Consider the following 16413-nt stretch of genomic DNA (forward strand, 5'->3'; position numbering starts at 1 on the left):
ATAATAACATGTGACACCACCCAAGGATTAGGAGGTCGATGGGGTCCATAGGTGCTAGAAGAGATCATATGCATAGGAGTTGTGGTAGAAGTAGAAGGAGTGTTGGGTGAAGGGAGTTGAGGAAAAACTCCCATAAGAGATGAGATTTTGAACAACCCCACACCAATACTCTATAATTGATCGGGGTGATCTCCCATGAGTGGTACAAAATTCCCAGTAGTGGAAATCTAAGAAGATGGCACACAGAAGTCAAGTTGATCGATAGTGACAATCTTGCCTTCATGAGGAAAGAAAAGTAAATGAAAAATAGACGAGATGATTGTGGTCATTGTATAAAACCAACTATGTCCAAGGAGTAGCTTTTAATATAACGTGGCGTTGACAACTTCGACATCAACATGGACAATTTTCCCTCCTAACTCAATGGAAAAATTTGGAAGAACCCCCTTGGGTACAAAGTTGTGTCTGTCAAAATCTTGGAGAGTTGTGTTAGATGTGGCAAGTGCTGGAGATCCAAGAGCCTTCCAGCAAGATACAGACATAACACACGTGGAAGAGCCCTCATCCACCAAAGTGAAATGAATATTTTGATGGTAAATACGCACGATGATTTGGAAAGAAATATGATGTGAAAGACGAGGAGCTGATTTATCAGCATTAAAAACAATCATATTAGAGTCAGATGGGTCAACTCCACTAATGGCAGACAATAAGGCTTTGCAATGCTAAGGAAAACTTTGTAAAACCTCCAAGGTAGACATGGCATAGGGAGCCTAGATCAAATCTTCAACAATATTGCAGTGGTGAGTAGTCCTGGTAGAAGGATTGTGTGTTGTCTTCCGAAGAACACCTTTGGGAGGGTAATAGACGGGTTCCATAGGCTTATCGAAAGTGAGAGATCCAATGGAAGTAAGTGGAGTGCAAAATTCCTTAGAGGGGGAACTCGACTTAGGAACATCGTAAGACTTGGCTTGCATAGTCACATTCACATATTATTTGCACATGAAGATAGATGAGTTATGAGAAGATGACCCCTCGTTACCCTCTTGCGGAGGTCGTCAGGGTTGAGCAACCATTTGTTGTGGTGGTTGTACATGGAATGGATGAGTTAAAATGGCAATTTGTTGAGTGGATGGTGGTGAAAGAAGCCTATGGACTTCATCCATTCAACGAGATTTGTGAGTAAGGTGGTCATCTTGATCAATTTATAGGGGAACTTGACTTTACGACAACGTTCACTAGTGGGCCCCCCCTAACTTTGAGGGTTGGGTTGAGACTCTTGAGAAGTTTGGTTCTTTTGTTTATTTTTCTTATTATTCCTTTTACCACTGGATTTTTGGTTGTTCTTTGGTTGAGTGGACTTTACCATGAGAACATCGGTGGATTGCTCAGGAGGGGTTACTTTAACAGAGCCAGATGCACTTGCTGGGGCTTGAGATGTAACAATCAATTTCCCAAGTTGGGTAGAAAGTTGGCTCATGGAATCAGAAACAGACCCTATAACACCATCAGCATGTAGGACAAGAATGGGTTTTGGAGGGTCAATGGAAGTCCTAGGGGCATTAGGCAATACTTCGCAAAGTGTACCCAATTGTGAATAGATAAGATCCAACTGTTGGGAAGCTGGAATGGCTTGTTCCTCAGTAACAACTCGAAACATTGACACATCCTTATAAATTTGAGGTCGGAGAGATCAGATGAATCATTTATGTAATATCTCATCAGGTAACTTGGTTCTCACCAACCTCTTGCAACAACACCACTCATGAATATGATCAGATATTAATGTTTCTTAATCTTGCTTGAAATTAGACAAGAGGTTAGAGTCGATATCATATCGAGTGGGCAACTGAAAGTGTGTCAAGAAATTTTGAGCAAGGGAGGCAAAGTCACCGTAGGATGCAATATCTAACTCTATGTACCACTTTGCGGCATCCCCAGTTAACGTACATTGGAATAAGCGAAGTTTAACAAAATAATACACCAAAGAATTGGATTAACACCACAAATGATAAGTCTTAATATGTGTGGATGGATTATCCCCAGGCTTTCCTTCAAACTTAGGAATATCGGATGGTAATTCGGTAGGCATAGGTGGCCACCAAGGATCATGATGGATGGGGTCATTAACCAATTTTGCCAAATACAGTAAATTGAGAGAAGATAAAAAAAGGATTTTGAAGCTGACTAATGGGTCATATGTAGGAGATCCCCTGACCAAAAATGTGGTCCCCACATATAAGGAGTGGAATGATTCACCTATTGGTGAAGAAAAGGGTTCACCCCGACATAGGATTGTTGCGGGCCAGCATGACTAGTAAATGGAGGTTTCCCCCAGGGTAAGTATCGCTAGAGAGAAAAGGACCCCCAAATTCATGGTTGTTGATGAGGTTGTACCCAGGGATAGAAGAAGGACCACTCTGCGTACTAGGACCAAGATAAGGAGGATAACCTGTGTGAGAAACAATACTGGCAGTGGGGTTTCCAGGTAAACTATCCCCCCAAGTAAAAGTACTGGTAGGTGGCATCCCTCAAAAAAGCGAACTGTACCCAGCTTGTGACACACTAGAAGTGATGTTGCCCCAAGAATTACCAGGGACAACTGGTGATCCCCCCCACATCTTACTGGAAGTAACCATGCCTAAATGAGGGACATGAATAGTTGGTTTGGAAAATTTAGTGTAAAGATTCTTGATCCTATCGGTTGACTAGGCTGAGGTGTCATGGTTGGCATAGGAGATGGTGTGGGCATGGAAACATTTGAGAAATTTTCAAGAGTCATAGAAGAAGCTGGTGGAATGCCCCAAGAAAAAGTAAGAGGTGTGGACGAAGGAGTTGGTATAGCCACACTAAGAGGTGGCAATGATGTGATGGCAGTTGATACTACTGATGCAGAAGGTAAGGACATCTGAGACTCCATCATGTGGTAAAGTAAAGATAAAGGCACGTCAATGTAGGCAGGTGTGGAACCGTCAGGGTTTAACTATAATAACTCCAGTACTAAAGGATCTATTAATGGTGTATTGGCAGAGGCATCAAAGTTGTCTATGAAAGTCTTGATAGAAATCAAGTCATTATCCAAAGGACTAGGTATAGATTCCAAGAAAATGTGTTGGTCTAAGTCTTGACCACCAACAGGCACACTCTGTGCAAGGGTAACAAGTCCACCTCGTTCAGGAGGTAACTCATGAATACGACGTGACCATCGAGGAACAAATTTAGCCAAGGTGGTAACTTATGATTTAAGTACAATTATCTTAGTACAAACACCCTAAGGCAAAAACTACTGACTCGAACCAAATATAACACACTAGAAATGTCTTAGAAGATAGCACATGCAAACAAAAATACAATGAAGCTGGCGATGGATCAGTTATACTAGCGACTTACTTCCCAACCCTTTTATTTCTAAACTTAGTGCAAGTGCCCTTGTTATCCATGGGGCACCCTTCGAGAGGACTAAGAGAGTATGACTAATATTTGTCCCAGGTACAAAGAATATGAACCCAACCTTTTACCTGTGTATGAGCTCTAAAAATATAGGGCACGAAGGTCACCACGTAAAATAACATGACCTGGGGGGACATTTGCAGGGAAAATCCACATGCAAGGGCAAGAAACTTAACCCCAAAGGAGCTAAGACCGAAACTACCTTGAGAGTTTCCTCCCAAGTGGTCCCCAAGTGATAATGACATTGTTTCTATGCATGAAGATTTTTCTATATCACGCCACCTGAAACTAAGCGAAAGGGGTTGTGTCAATTCGCCTAGCCCAAGTGTGACCTCATGCTTGACCCTTTTGTGAGGAGGGCTTCCCATACCACACTACTATAAATGGATTTAACTCCCTAATGCAATATTCTAAGTTAATTTTGAAGTTGTTAGCTTGAGGGGGCTTTGACCCAAGTTTAGAGTTAGCTGCGCTAGCCAACAGAACTCTACACTACCATCCCTTTTGGCAACAACCCGCTTAGTACAGGCTACAATCTCACTCGAGGCAATATTGGGGGATGCTAGAACTAGGTTTCTACATCCAAGAGGTTATGTGATGTGGGGGTAAGGCGTTTCTTTAGTTTAAAACTTGATCTAACCTTCATGAAACCTTATCCTTGAAATCCCCAAACTTAAAGAAATTTCCAATTAAACAGAGTTATGAGCTTCGCCTAAGAGTCTAATCATGCATAAAATAATATATAACAGTAGATCTAGATCTTCGCAAAGTAATTAAGGTAATCTTACAGATAAATGGCATTCAACCGAGCATAAATACAGAAAACACATAAGTATATAGTTTGGACATAGAATTGCTTCAAATACTCTTTATTATTTTAGATCTTCCATATATGCACTTTCCACACGCTACGCACATAGTTGCAAGGGCCCATGCACTTAATTGCGGACTTACCAAGGTATCTGCACGCACAGCTGCAGGAGCCTTCCCCTTCACCAAAATATAGAAAGATATCACAGTTACAGACTTAAAAACATATCATCTCATGAATTGATTTCTTTAGACTTGATAAGACACCCCTTTATATACTTTTTCCTATTACAATACCATGGTCCACAAACCATGGGTAGAGATCAATACAACCCATCTCTTTTCAAAATAAGGGGCTTTGACTTGCCTAAAATCCCCTTTGACTCTTAACAACCTGTGCTACTCACACTCTGCTCCTCAAAATGTAGAGATTTTACAATATCTTATCAAAATTTGACTTAAGACTTTAGCAAAACTTAACCTTGGGGGACCCCATCCCAACAAACCCCCAACACAAAGATGTGACTAATCCCAAGTCACTCTGTTGGTATGTTCTCGATGGGTGCTTTGAGGCTGCTGAATTTTGACTTTAAGGCTTGAAGTTCTGTTGTACACTATGTGGCAGCTTGTCGAACCTATTCAACCAACTTCTCTATAGTTGGCCCTACTAATACTAAGTTCATCATCCTCTGTGCCCATTGAAGGGATTTCAATTTTCTCTAGACATTTTATGACAGTTGGCTTACTTCTTCAGACCACTGCTGCATCCTTGCTGAAATGATAGAGGCCTTTTGACGCAGCTCATCAATCTAAGTTTGTATGGTTTTCCCTTCTTGGAGTCTGGCGAACCTCTGCACAGGTGCTAAGGTCCACATTGTTGCCCTGATCTCATCAAACTGCAGTTTCTTCTCACGAATGTCAGCTTCAATTTTCTGGATAGGCATGTCCTCCTGCAGTGAGACCCACATTTCCATCGTACTTCCAAAAATTTGGCTATAGTCGTTAACTCAGAGCAGCAAGAACTTCCATATCCGCTTTGATAGCAACCTTGCACTACTCTCGGACTTCTGGAGGGGTGGTAGGTTGTAGGTTCATTTGAAGCTTTGAAATATGCAGCTGCATCTCAAACTGCACTTTTCCCACCTCTACCTTAGATTCTTTCACCGCAACTGTCAACTTCTGTAATTTCCATGGTGGAAAATACGGAGGCAATCTAGAAACAGGTTTGATTTCTTCTGCGCCGATTTCTTCAAAGCCACCAGCCAATTCCTTGGCATCCAAGTCTTGCGGTTCCATTGGCTGCTTATTTTTATCCATTTTTCCATTCTATCTCTTCTCAGTTGGAACTTTCCACAACAATTTACGAACCGGGGTCTGCTGTGATTTTTGCTGCTTCTTAGTTGCTGTTGCTGAGGCAGCAAGATGTTTTCTAGGGGATCTCAGCATCATAGTATGGGAAGGTGGTGTAGAAGTAATGATATATCCAAGCCCTTTCTGCAAGAAATACTTCTCCAATTCTGCACAATTCCACTCAGACATCCAACAATTCTCTCAGCTCACACTTAGGCACAAAATCACAAAATAAGATCTTTGGAAGCAAAGTGTTTGAATGTGGAGTGGGGTGTCATATTTATATCCTTTTTTGAATTCCAACCAGTTGATTCCATTTAGATCGCTCTCATTAATGCGTTTTTGGCAGAATATTTTCAAAGATATACTCCTTAAATGCACTTCCCCCACTCCTTTTAATGGAAAAATCGTTGTCAAATCAATTGTAGATGTTCCAACGATCACTTTCTAGGCAGGCTACGCGGTGTTACAGGGAAAAGTGTCTACTCAGAACTGCTTATCCCACTAAGGTGTGATAGCTACCTTAGAAACAAACAAATTAAAGCTACTTTCGTCTTTCCTTTATAAAGTATAGATAGAGAGGAACAAAGAAGACCAACCTCTGTCTTGCGCTAATCTCCTGGTTTGATTCCTCTCTTCCTTGATAGTCTTTCGCTACTTGTTCCCTTGCACGCCCAGCTTCACAGAGTACCTGTAAGATAACAGTAGCATAGCACTATACAAAGACATGGATCTATAATCATAAACAATCTAGGATCAGATGTAAATTGACCATACAAATGCAGCAAACATAAATGACACAAGAGTATGGAGGAAAACTTGAATAGCTTTTATTGATAAACAAGAAAAAGCCAAGAGGAGTTACAACCAATTTTTCTGACCCAGCATCAACCTCTGAGCAAGGAAGCCCCTCTTCACCTCATACAAAGCTTAGATCACCCAACAATCTGATGTTTGTCTCAAGAAACCAACAACAATTCCTTACAATATGCAAAATTCCAGCCTCTGGATCTCTGGGATGAGGGATCCATATATAGATATCTGTAAGGGAGATGAGTCAGCTTATGATTTGATTAGTGTCTTCCCTCTGATAGTTCTTTCTTCCACTTGGAGATTGATGATATCTTACTCATCCTTGGTCGAATTCAGAGAGGTAAGTGTCACAGGAGAAGTTTCTGGAAGCTTCCATTGCCTCTCCACCTCACGGAATGACACTGCCATTTGTCATTTCTCACCCATCGCACCCCATAGAAGGGATTTTTGAAATGCAACGCACCCACACAGTGTACTTAGGTGAGATGCAACGCACTTGGCTTGTGGAGCAGCTGAAATGATCCTGTTTTGACCAATTCTTAGCAGTTTTTCATGGAGAACTTCTGGGAGAAGCTGTAATCAGCTGACCTTATTCCTTTAGGGGTTAGAACAAAACTTTTAGGGACTTAGGAGCCCTCGGTTTATGGACATTTCATGCTTGGGGTTGTAGTGCCCAAAAATGTCTATAACAGTTGCCCCCTAAAGCATGAGGTCGTTAATCTTTTGATGTCGGGTGAAATGCTTTATTATGAGGATCCGAAGTTCTTTCAAGCTGGGAGGAGACCTGTAATAAGATACAATACAATACATTATCTTCATAATATTTTCATGATCTAGCTGAGGCGGGCATTCCCATGCTCAGCTTTCTAAATTCATTTTCATGTACATAGGACAGACAATCGTCTGAGTGTAGACTGATGATTCAGATAGAGCCATCATCCCTTTGATTGGATGATTATCTGTGCAGCAATGATGTAAATTTGATGTCTTTATTTTCCTGAATATATATCACAACCCGGATGGATGAAACTAGATCTGGGGTCTTCAATCTCGTTCGATCTTCACTCGAAGTACAAGTCTATCCATGTGAGAGATGTTCTGGAGTCGAACATGGAAAGACATGGCTTGATTACCAGCCAATGATATAAGTTGTTAACAAGCGCGAGAGGAATCATCGATAATGATAATGAGCCTCAAGGTACTGCAGTACAATTCACGTGGTGTGAATAAAGGACTTGGCGTCGAACACCATGCAAAATCTTTCGGTCGAAGGTCATTGATGTAAACCTGTTGCCGAAAGTGAGAAACTTGCCATTGAGGCATGCAAGCTTCAAAGTACTGAATGGGGTGTTCCTAGATCAACTTCTTGGATAATGAGCTGATGTCGACAAGAAGTGATCCGTCACAGGAGGGCCTTAATGAATCCCACATCAATGACACAGAACGGAGCAAATGATTTTAATGGAGGTGAAAACGATCTGGTGATATAAGGTTCAGGATGGCGGTCATGAAAGAATGGAGTATAAATGTATTGTAGTGGGTGAGACACAGGTGAATTCTCTGAATGACTTCTCTTGAACATATCGGCAACACTGACATGATGGATTGGTAGCATTAATCCCGAATGTGGATGGTATGATGGGACCATGGTGATGTGACCAGTGAATGAAACAACCCAACCCGACTTGGATGCGGAGTGAAAGTGTCATGTTCAAGAGCGACTTGCTACCAACAAAGTTTCTTCAAGTTTTCTTCCCAATTTTTCCCTAGTCATTGCTGACCAGTACCTCTTTATTTTTATCAAGCTTGAGGAGGATAACATATGCTTGTTCTATAATTTTCCCTTAGGGAAAACCCATCGCTATGTTTTAACGAGCCTAGCGATAGTGAAACTCGTTCTCGTCTATAGACAAGTTTGTCGCTATTAAAATTTTAACGAGTTTAACGACAAAGATAACTCGGTCCTTTTCAATTTTAGAGAGTCTGAAAAGGAACGTAAAGGAAACTCCAAAATTCGTTTTTCGTCATCTAATCCCTTAAGTCTGAAAAAGTATAAACCAATACAGAAGGGATGAATTTTCGATACTTTTAACGAGCCGAACAAAACAAGTGCTCGATCTTTTTGTGTAATAATCCCTCAGGTCCAAAAAGATTAAAATTTAGAGGAGGGATAGCACTTCCGATCCCTTTAACGAGCTGGAGAGGCCAATGGATTGGCAATATTTTCATATTTTACGAGTCAATTGAAAAGAGCTTAAAGGAGACTCGTCTTTTGAGGAACGAGTGATAAAATGGGTAGCAACTGATTCCAGGTAAGGTTTGGAATTTTCCAATCACGACAGTGTTACAAGGATGGCTAGTGAGATCACTCTTTGCAGCTGTTCCTCAAAATGGCTAAACAATCAAATGGAGGTGAATGATCGGCCAATGCAAAAGTGGAGGTGACGGTGCAAACACGACCAAGGCTTTAAAGGTTGAAGTATTACATTCACGATGGTTATTTACCGGAAATTGGTTCATTTTTTAATGAGCTTAAACTCTGGAGGAACATGTGCTCATTGCTTATGTTTATTTTTTAACGAGCATGAAGTCCACGCTAAAACTGCTTGATTAATCCAGTCGTGTGATAAGAATGTGTCATAAAAACGGAAATTTTTAGAGTTTTTCTCCACATCCTTCCTTTATGCAAGTTAGGAAACGACCAATCCTACGAGTTTAAAGGGTTAGAGGACCTACAAATTTAAAAAAAAAAAATAGTCGCTCTTCGCTTGCATGCCAAAAGGTTTGCATGCCCCCAGGTATAAAACAGAGTTTCAAGGTTACCCCTTCTTCCTTCCATTAAAACATTTGTTTTACCGGGAGAGGTCTACCTCTTACAGGTTACCAAAGATTGTTCTATTTACGGCGTAAACAAAACACTTCTTCGGCGATGTTTATCGAAATAAACAAAGGTGAGTGGCGATGCTTTCCAACCCACATAACTTTGACAAGAGAATCTTATTCCAGTCCAACTCCCTCTTCCATTCTCGGACGGGAGTACGGAGGTCATATACTCTCGCGGAAACCTACCCTATACCTGAAGTTTTCCTGTCGAAGCAGACAAAGATGCATGCCCCCTGGGTTTCAGTCATGTCCCCCGAATCACTCCTGCTCATCGGGCGGACGTACTGGGGATTGAGACATTTCTTGCGTGAAAAGACCATTCAGGGATGGTATATGACTATTTGCTCTGTGTGATCCGAGAAATGAAAGCTGGTCTACGAGCTTGATCAGTCTTCCTTCGTGCGGAAAGCACATTACTCTAAAGAGTGAGGAGACAATCGCTCCCATGCAATAAATATAGTCTCGTCCAAGGAGTAGATTATAATCCAGGGGTCCTTGAACTACCATTACGTTCATTTGAATGGTTTTCCTTCTCAATGTTATGGGTACATTGGGAAGGATCCCTAACGGTCGACTAGTTCCTTTGTCAAAGCCTGTTAGATTTCTCATCTCAGGCAAAAGCGATGGCGAACCAAGCGCTTTCCAAGCAGTTGAGGAAAGGATACTCATAGAAGCCCCTTCATCTATGATGGTACCAGCCATAACCATTCTATATATTTGAATAATGATTCGGAATGGTATACTAGCTGGTAAACGGGGTCTGCCTTGTTGATTCCAATCAAAGGAGACAACTAGGTTGCTTGGAGGTGGGACCGAATAGACGGCTGGGTATGACTCTGACGAACTTCCTTCCTGTGGTAAAGGAATGGGTAAATTTCCCCCATGTTCATTGGAGTCTGTGCTTACGAAAAGAATTTGGACGGTGTCATCCTTGTTCTCTTCGGTGACTGTATCATCTGAAGATGGAACCTCTGAAGGCAAGACCGGGTCAACTGCCACCTTGACCTTTTGACTTTCGTCTGGTATGGGTTCAGATGGTTTGTCTTCAATGATAGATGCTTCAGCCGACCACCTGAGCGGGCCAGCCAGATTTTCAACTAGTGACGGACTTGGCAAGAGTTTTTTATATCCAGGAGGAAGTCGTAACGGTGAAACTGGACGATCGTCCAAAACTCTTTTAGCCTCGTCTAAGAAGGGACAACGATGGACGGCATGATCGCCTTCGCACAGTTTACAAGGAAATCTATATTTTCCTTTTTGTCCTGGGGCTTCACTTTCACTAGCCGACGGTGTGTTTTCAACATGATCATCAGAGGTTGATGACATCGGGTTGTGAAAACGAGGAGACCAGTCCCTTAAGATCCAAGGGATGCAAGGACAATCTCTATGATAGTGGTCTCCTTTGAAAATGACACATGGCGATTTAGGCCTGGTCGGTGCAGTGTGTGGATTTTCGCTAGACGACGCTTGTTTGCCCCCATTCACTTTTGGCTCCTTCTTCTTCTTCTTCTCAGGTACTGGACTTTTAGCTTTACCAGCCCCATCAAGCGAAGAGGAAGGAGGAGAGGAAGAATTGGAGGAAGTAGAAGGTTGGTGGGTAACTCTGGAATCGTCTAGTTGCTGACTCGATTGTTCAGGAATTGCGGTGTTCTGAACGACAAAGGTTGAGAAGAGCCATACAGGCAAGCCGATTGTCAGTCCTGGAAGCGACAATGTGGCCATATGGGGTGCACCAACATCTCCCCAAGAGGAGAAGGGACTAGGATTTCCTCCAAGGGGAATTCCTTGGTTGGTGGATTCCATTTCCTCAACCCAAGATCAACGTAGGAAAGGGTGATGAATATTCCGTTTAAAATAAATTTTAGACGCTTTGACACAACTTGTTTTTTCAATTTTTAAGAGTCGAGAAAAAACAAAAGATGACTCTAGTCGCCTTCAATTTTTAATGAGCCTGAAGTGACAAGTGCTCAGATGGACCTTTTATGTTAAAGAGTCTGAAAAGGAATGAAAGGGACTACTTTGGAAATCTAGGTAGAGGGATTACCAAACCAATCGCAAAACTGCAGAATACTTTTTACGGTACGGCAGTCAATCTTCCCGAATGCTGTGTTCAGTGCATTGCGATCGATAGGGCGGCAAACACGGCTTCCTATGGATAAAGGATTAAGCCTATTGTGGTCTCCCAAAATATACTCGACGGTACGTGGGAGCACAAGTCCGTACTGGCACTTATCGTCTCAAAGTGGAGGAATCACCCAACCATCATTGAGAACAATAGTTACCAGGCTTTACGACGCCGGAATACGTCTCTAGCCTATACTTCTAAATGTTGTGCGTTAGGTTCCAAAGTGTTGTTAGATTCATTGAATTTATTTTATAGTTGATCTTGTTTATGAAGTTTTCCTTTCAGGTTCACCGCTAGATGTAGATGTAATTCCTATAATGCAATCTAAGATGATAAAAAATCTTTTTATCTTCCTTGTGCAATGAAAATCCTAGCTACTAAGGAAAGAAAGACAGAATCCTTTCACAAAGAGCAAAGAGCACACTCTAAATGCACTTTCCTAAATCAAACCAATCAGACTGTCTAAATGCAAATGCACATGCATATATTTGTTTTCGACTTTATTAGTATATGAATGATAAGAAGAAAGTTGATGCACAAATCTGAATTTCTTTTCAAGCGACAAATATCAACAAGTTTCTTTTCGAAATAAAAAATGGAGACGATCACAACACCTTACGATTTTGAAATGAATACCTGTTTTTGACACTAGAAAAATTACAAATTCAGACCAAAAACAATAGTAACAGGATAATCGACTATCAACAGCAATCAAACTCTTTCCTATGATTGAAATCGACACTTGTGACACTTTCAAATCAAAGGACGACAGTACGATTACGCTACTTTTGCAAAGGAGAACTGAAAATGACTCAACAAACACACAAAAACATTTACAGTTCTTTTGTACAAAGGAGGCGAAATAACAGCAAGGAAAAGGGGTTTCAAACAGAGATATACTGATCACAGGAAGCAAAATTCATGAATAGAACTGGAAAGAATGAATCACAGAAACCAAAACTGCACAAAGCCTAGCCTGATCAGCGCACCTTTAACACAGGGAATTTGAAATGTAGCGCACCTACTACACTCGGGAAGTGCGCTGAATTTCAGATTCTCAGAACAGTACCTGCGGTGGGCCAGAAATGAGACTTTGCTTGGGTTCCGGGTCACAGTTTGCAGTTCAATTCATGGGTTTTGGCCGAGAAAATGGTAATCAGTAATTCAACAATCAGGGGTAGATCTAAGGAGGATCTAAGAGCTACCACAAGGGGCAATCAGAGAGTTTGTGAATTAGTTGTTTAAATCATAAACAGATCCCGGAGATGGACTAAAGTGGCATTTATCTACTTTGAATTTTCTATGGAAAATGCAGTTCGAATGCTACTTGGCACGATTTTAGACTCCGTCTGTAAGTTTATGAAATAGACAACAAGGAAGATAAACAAAAAAACTAATTCGTCCCCAGCGGAGTCGCCATTTTGTTACAGGGAAAAGTGTCTACTTAGAATTGCTTATCCCACTAAGGTGTGATAGCTACCTTAGAAACAAACAAAGTAAAGCTACTTTCATCTTTCCTTTATAAAGTATAGATAGAGAGGAACAAAGAAGACCAACCTCTGTCTTGCGCTAATCTCCTGGTTTGATTCCTCTCTTCCTTGATAGTCTTTCGCTACTTGTTCCCTTGCACGCCCAGCTTCACAGAGTACTTGTAATATCATAGTAGCATAGCACTATACAAAGACATGGATCTATAATCATAAACAATCTAAGATCAGATGTAAATTGACCATACAAATTTAGCAAACATAAATGACACAAGAGTATGGAGGAAAACTTGAATAGCTTTTATTGATAAACAAGAAAAAGCCAAGAGGAGTTACAACCAGTTGTTCTAACCCAGCATCAACCTCTGAGCAAGGAAGCCCCTCTTCACCTCATACAAAGCTTAGATCACCCAACAATCTGATGTTTGTCTCAAGAAACCAACAGAAATTCCTTACAATATGCAAAATTCCAGCCTCTGGATCTCTGGGATGAGGGATCCATATATAGATATCTGTAAGGGAGATGAGTCAGCTTATGATTTGATTAGTTTCTTCCCTCTGATAGTTCTTTCTTCCACTTGGAGATTGATGATCTCTTACTCATCCTTGGTCTAATTCAGAGAGGCAAGTGTCAAAGGAGAAGTTTTTGGAAGCTTCCATTGCCTCTCCACCTCGCGGAATGACACTGCCATTTGTCATTTCTCGCCCATCGCACCCCATAGAAGGGCTTTTTGAAATGCAACGCACCCACACAGTGTACTTAGGTGAGATGCAACGCACTTGGCCTATGGAGCAGCTGAAATGATCCTGTTTTGACCAATTCTGAGCAGTTTTTCATGGAGAACTTCTGGGAGAAGCTGTAATCATCTGACCTTGTTCCTTTAGGGGTTAGAACAACACTTTTAGGGACTTAGGAGCCCTCGGTTTATGGACATTTCATGCTTGGGGTTCTAGTGCCCAAAAATGTCTATAACACGCGGGACCCCTCCTTATGGCACAACTACTTTGTCACAACTTCCACCTACGCCATTTTACTAAACATCACACAACCCTCCTTCTTCAATAGAATTTTTCCTCAACAAAGTAGTTTATAGTCCTGTGCTCTCTTTCAATTACTAGAAGCACTAAGACTTGCCTATTGTCATGTAGTCATTGTGCAGGGGTTGGATCGTCATTGTAAACCTTCATTCTGCTCCCATTAATCCTGCTCGGAAACACTTCCCCATTCAGCTTTACAAGCTAAATGGCGCCGCCATATGAAATATCCTTAATCACGTACGGTCCTAGCCAATGCATATGAAACTTCCCCAAAATTTGGTAAACTTGTTATCATACATTAGGACCAAATCCCCATTCTCAAAAATACGTTGCGTAATGTGACAATCGTGCCACGCCTTTTCTCTAGATTTCTGCACCTGCTGATGAAATTCAGCCAAAAATTGGTCTTTCTCTAATGTAAGTAGTTGAGTTAAGCATTCCTCCATTACGTCACAATCTGCCATCCTGATTACTGCTGTGATCCTGAGGCTAGCACTATATATTCCATCAGAATCACTTCTTCTTGTCCATAAACTACTCGAAATGGTGTTTTCCCAGTCAATTTCTTATAGGTGATTCTATATTCCCATAGAACCACTGGTATGCGCACATCCAATTATCCCTATTAACATTGCAGACCTTTGTTAGGGCATTCTCCAAGATCTTTTTGAAATCATGGACAGTTCCATTCGCTTGGGGATGATATAGTGTACTCTTTTGATGGTACATTTGGAATTATTATGTTAAAGCCGCAATTGTCTCATTCAGGAAGTTTGAACCTATGTCACTCATCAAAATCTTCGGGCATCCAAACCTTGACATAATAAATTTGAATATAAACTTCGCAACAGTTTCCACACTGCAATCCTTCATAGGTTGTGCCTCAGCCCACCTAGTTAAGTACTCTATCACAATGATAATATAACATGCTCCCGTCTTCTTCCCTGGTGGATGAATAAGTCCAATGAAGTCAATTTACCATTTATCAAATGATTGTAGCATGAATTGTGGATTTAATGGCAGTTCATCCCTTCGCGGTGGCCTCCCAATCCTTTGACACACATTGCACGCACTACAGTACTCCTTAGAATATTTATGTACATTAGGCCACCATAATCCTCCTCGCAGAATATTCTGTGCAATTCCCTTGTCTACATAGTGTCCTCTAGTGACACCACCATGTGCTTCAGCTAGAATATTGTGTCTTTCATAGTTAGGTACATATCGGTGTAGAAATTCATCTGATCTTATATAAGTGTCTTGCAATCACGGAAAAATCTGCAACCCTGACAACTAATTCCTTCTTTTTTTGTGTCATATAACTTCAGGAGCTACGTCAGTGGATAAAAAATGAATAATGTCTACAAAATTCTCATCCGCAACTCTGACAGTAAAGAGCTGCACGTCAAGTAGCCTTTCATCAATATTAGTGGGCTCTTCATGATTCTTGATCCGAGAGAGGTGATAAGGTCCATCATTCAATCTCTCAGGCTTAATTATCACTTCAAAATCATACTCTTGGAATAGAAGTAACCATCTATAGATCCCCCCCCCCCCCCCCCCCCAACACAAGCTTATTGACTAGATACTTCAAAGAAAAATGGTCCATGTACATTTTAAAGTGTGCACCTAATAGATAATGGCAGAATTTCTATAGCACATATACCATGGAAAACCCTTCATGCTCAGTTGTAGAATAATTTTTCTCCACCTTTGACAATTTTTGACTGGAAAATGAAATTGGGTGATCAATATCTCTTGCCCCTAGTTGAGTTAAGACAACTCCCAACACTATACAAGACACATCCACATGCACATGAAATTCCTTCTTCCAATCTGGGAATACTAGGATTAATGTTGTAACCATCTTTTCCTTCAGAATATCCAATCTCTTCTGACAGTCGTCATCCTAGCGGAACGTAGCATCCTTCTTTAACATCTTCTCCATGACTGCATTGATCTACACGTATGCCTTAATAAACTTCCTGTAGTACCCAGTATGACCCAAAGTTGCACGTAGCTGCTTTACATTCTTAGGTGGATCCAAATTGATAATTACAGTAATCTTGACAACGTCTACCATCAATCCCTGTTTACAAACAACATGTCCCAAAAGTATTCCATAAGGTACACAAAAAATGCAATTCTTCAAATTCAAGGAAATTTGATACTTTCTACATGTATCCAACATTAGGCGCAGACTAGAGACATGCTTCGTGACTAGCCCAAACATTGTCCAATCATCGAAGTATAATTCCAAAATTTAATGAATGAATTCCTTGAACGTTACAACTACCACCCTTGAGAATATCATTGGAGCATTTTTTAGTCCAAAAGGCATGATTGTATATTGGAAAAACCCCCATTCTATAGTGAAGGTAGTCTTGCTTCTATCCTCTGGCGCAATCTTAATTTGGTGATATCCCGAAAATCAATCTATGAAAGAATAAGCTTCCT

Source organism: Pinus tabuliformis, chromosome 7 (assembly GCF_031772625.1).
Source record: "Pinus tabuliformis cultivar Carrire ecotype Pingquan chromosome 7, CPIR1, whole genome shotgun sequence".
Taxonomy (NCBI): domain Eukaryota; kingdom Viridiplantae; phylum Streptophyta; class Pinopsida; order Pinales; family Pinaceae; genus Pinus; species Pinus tabuliformis.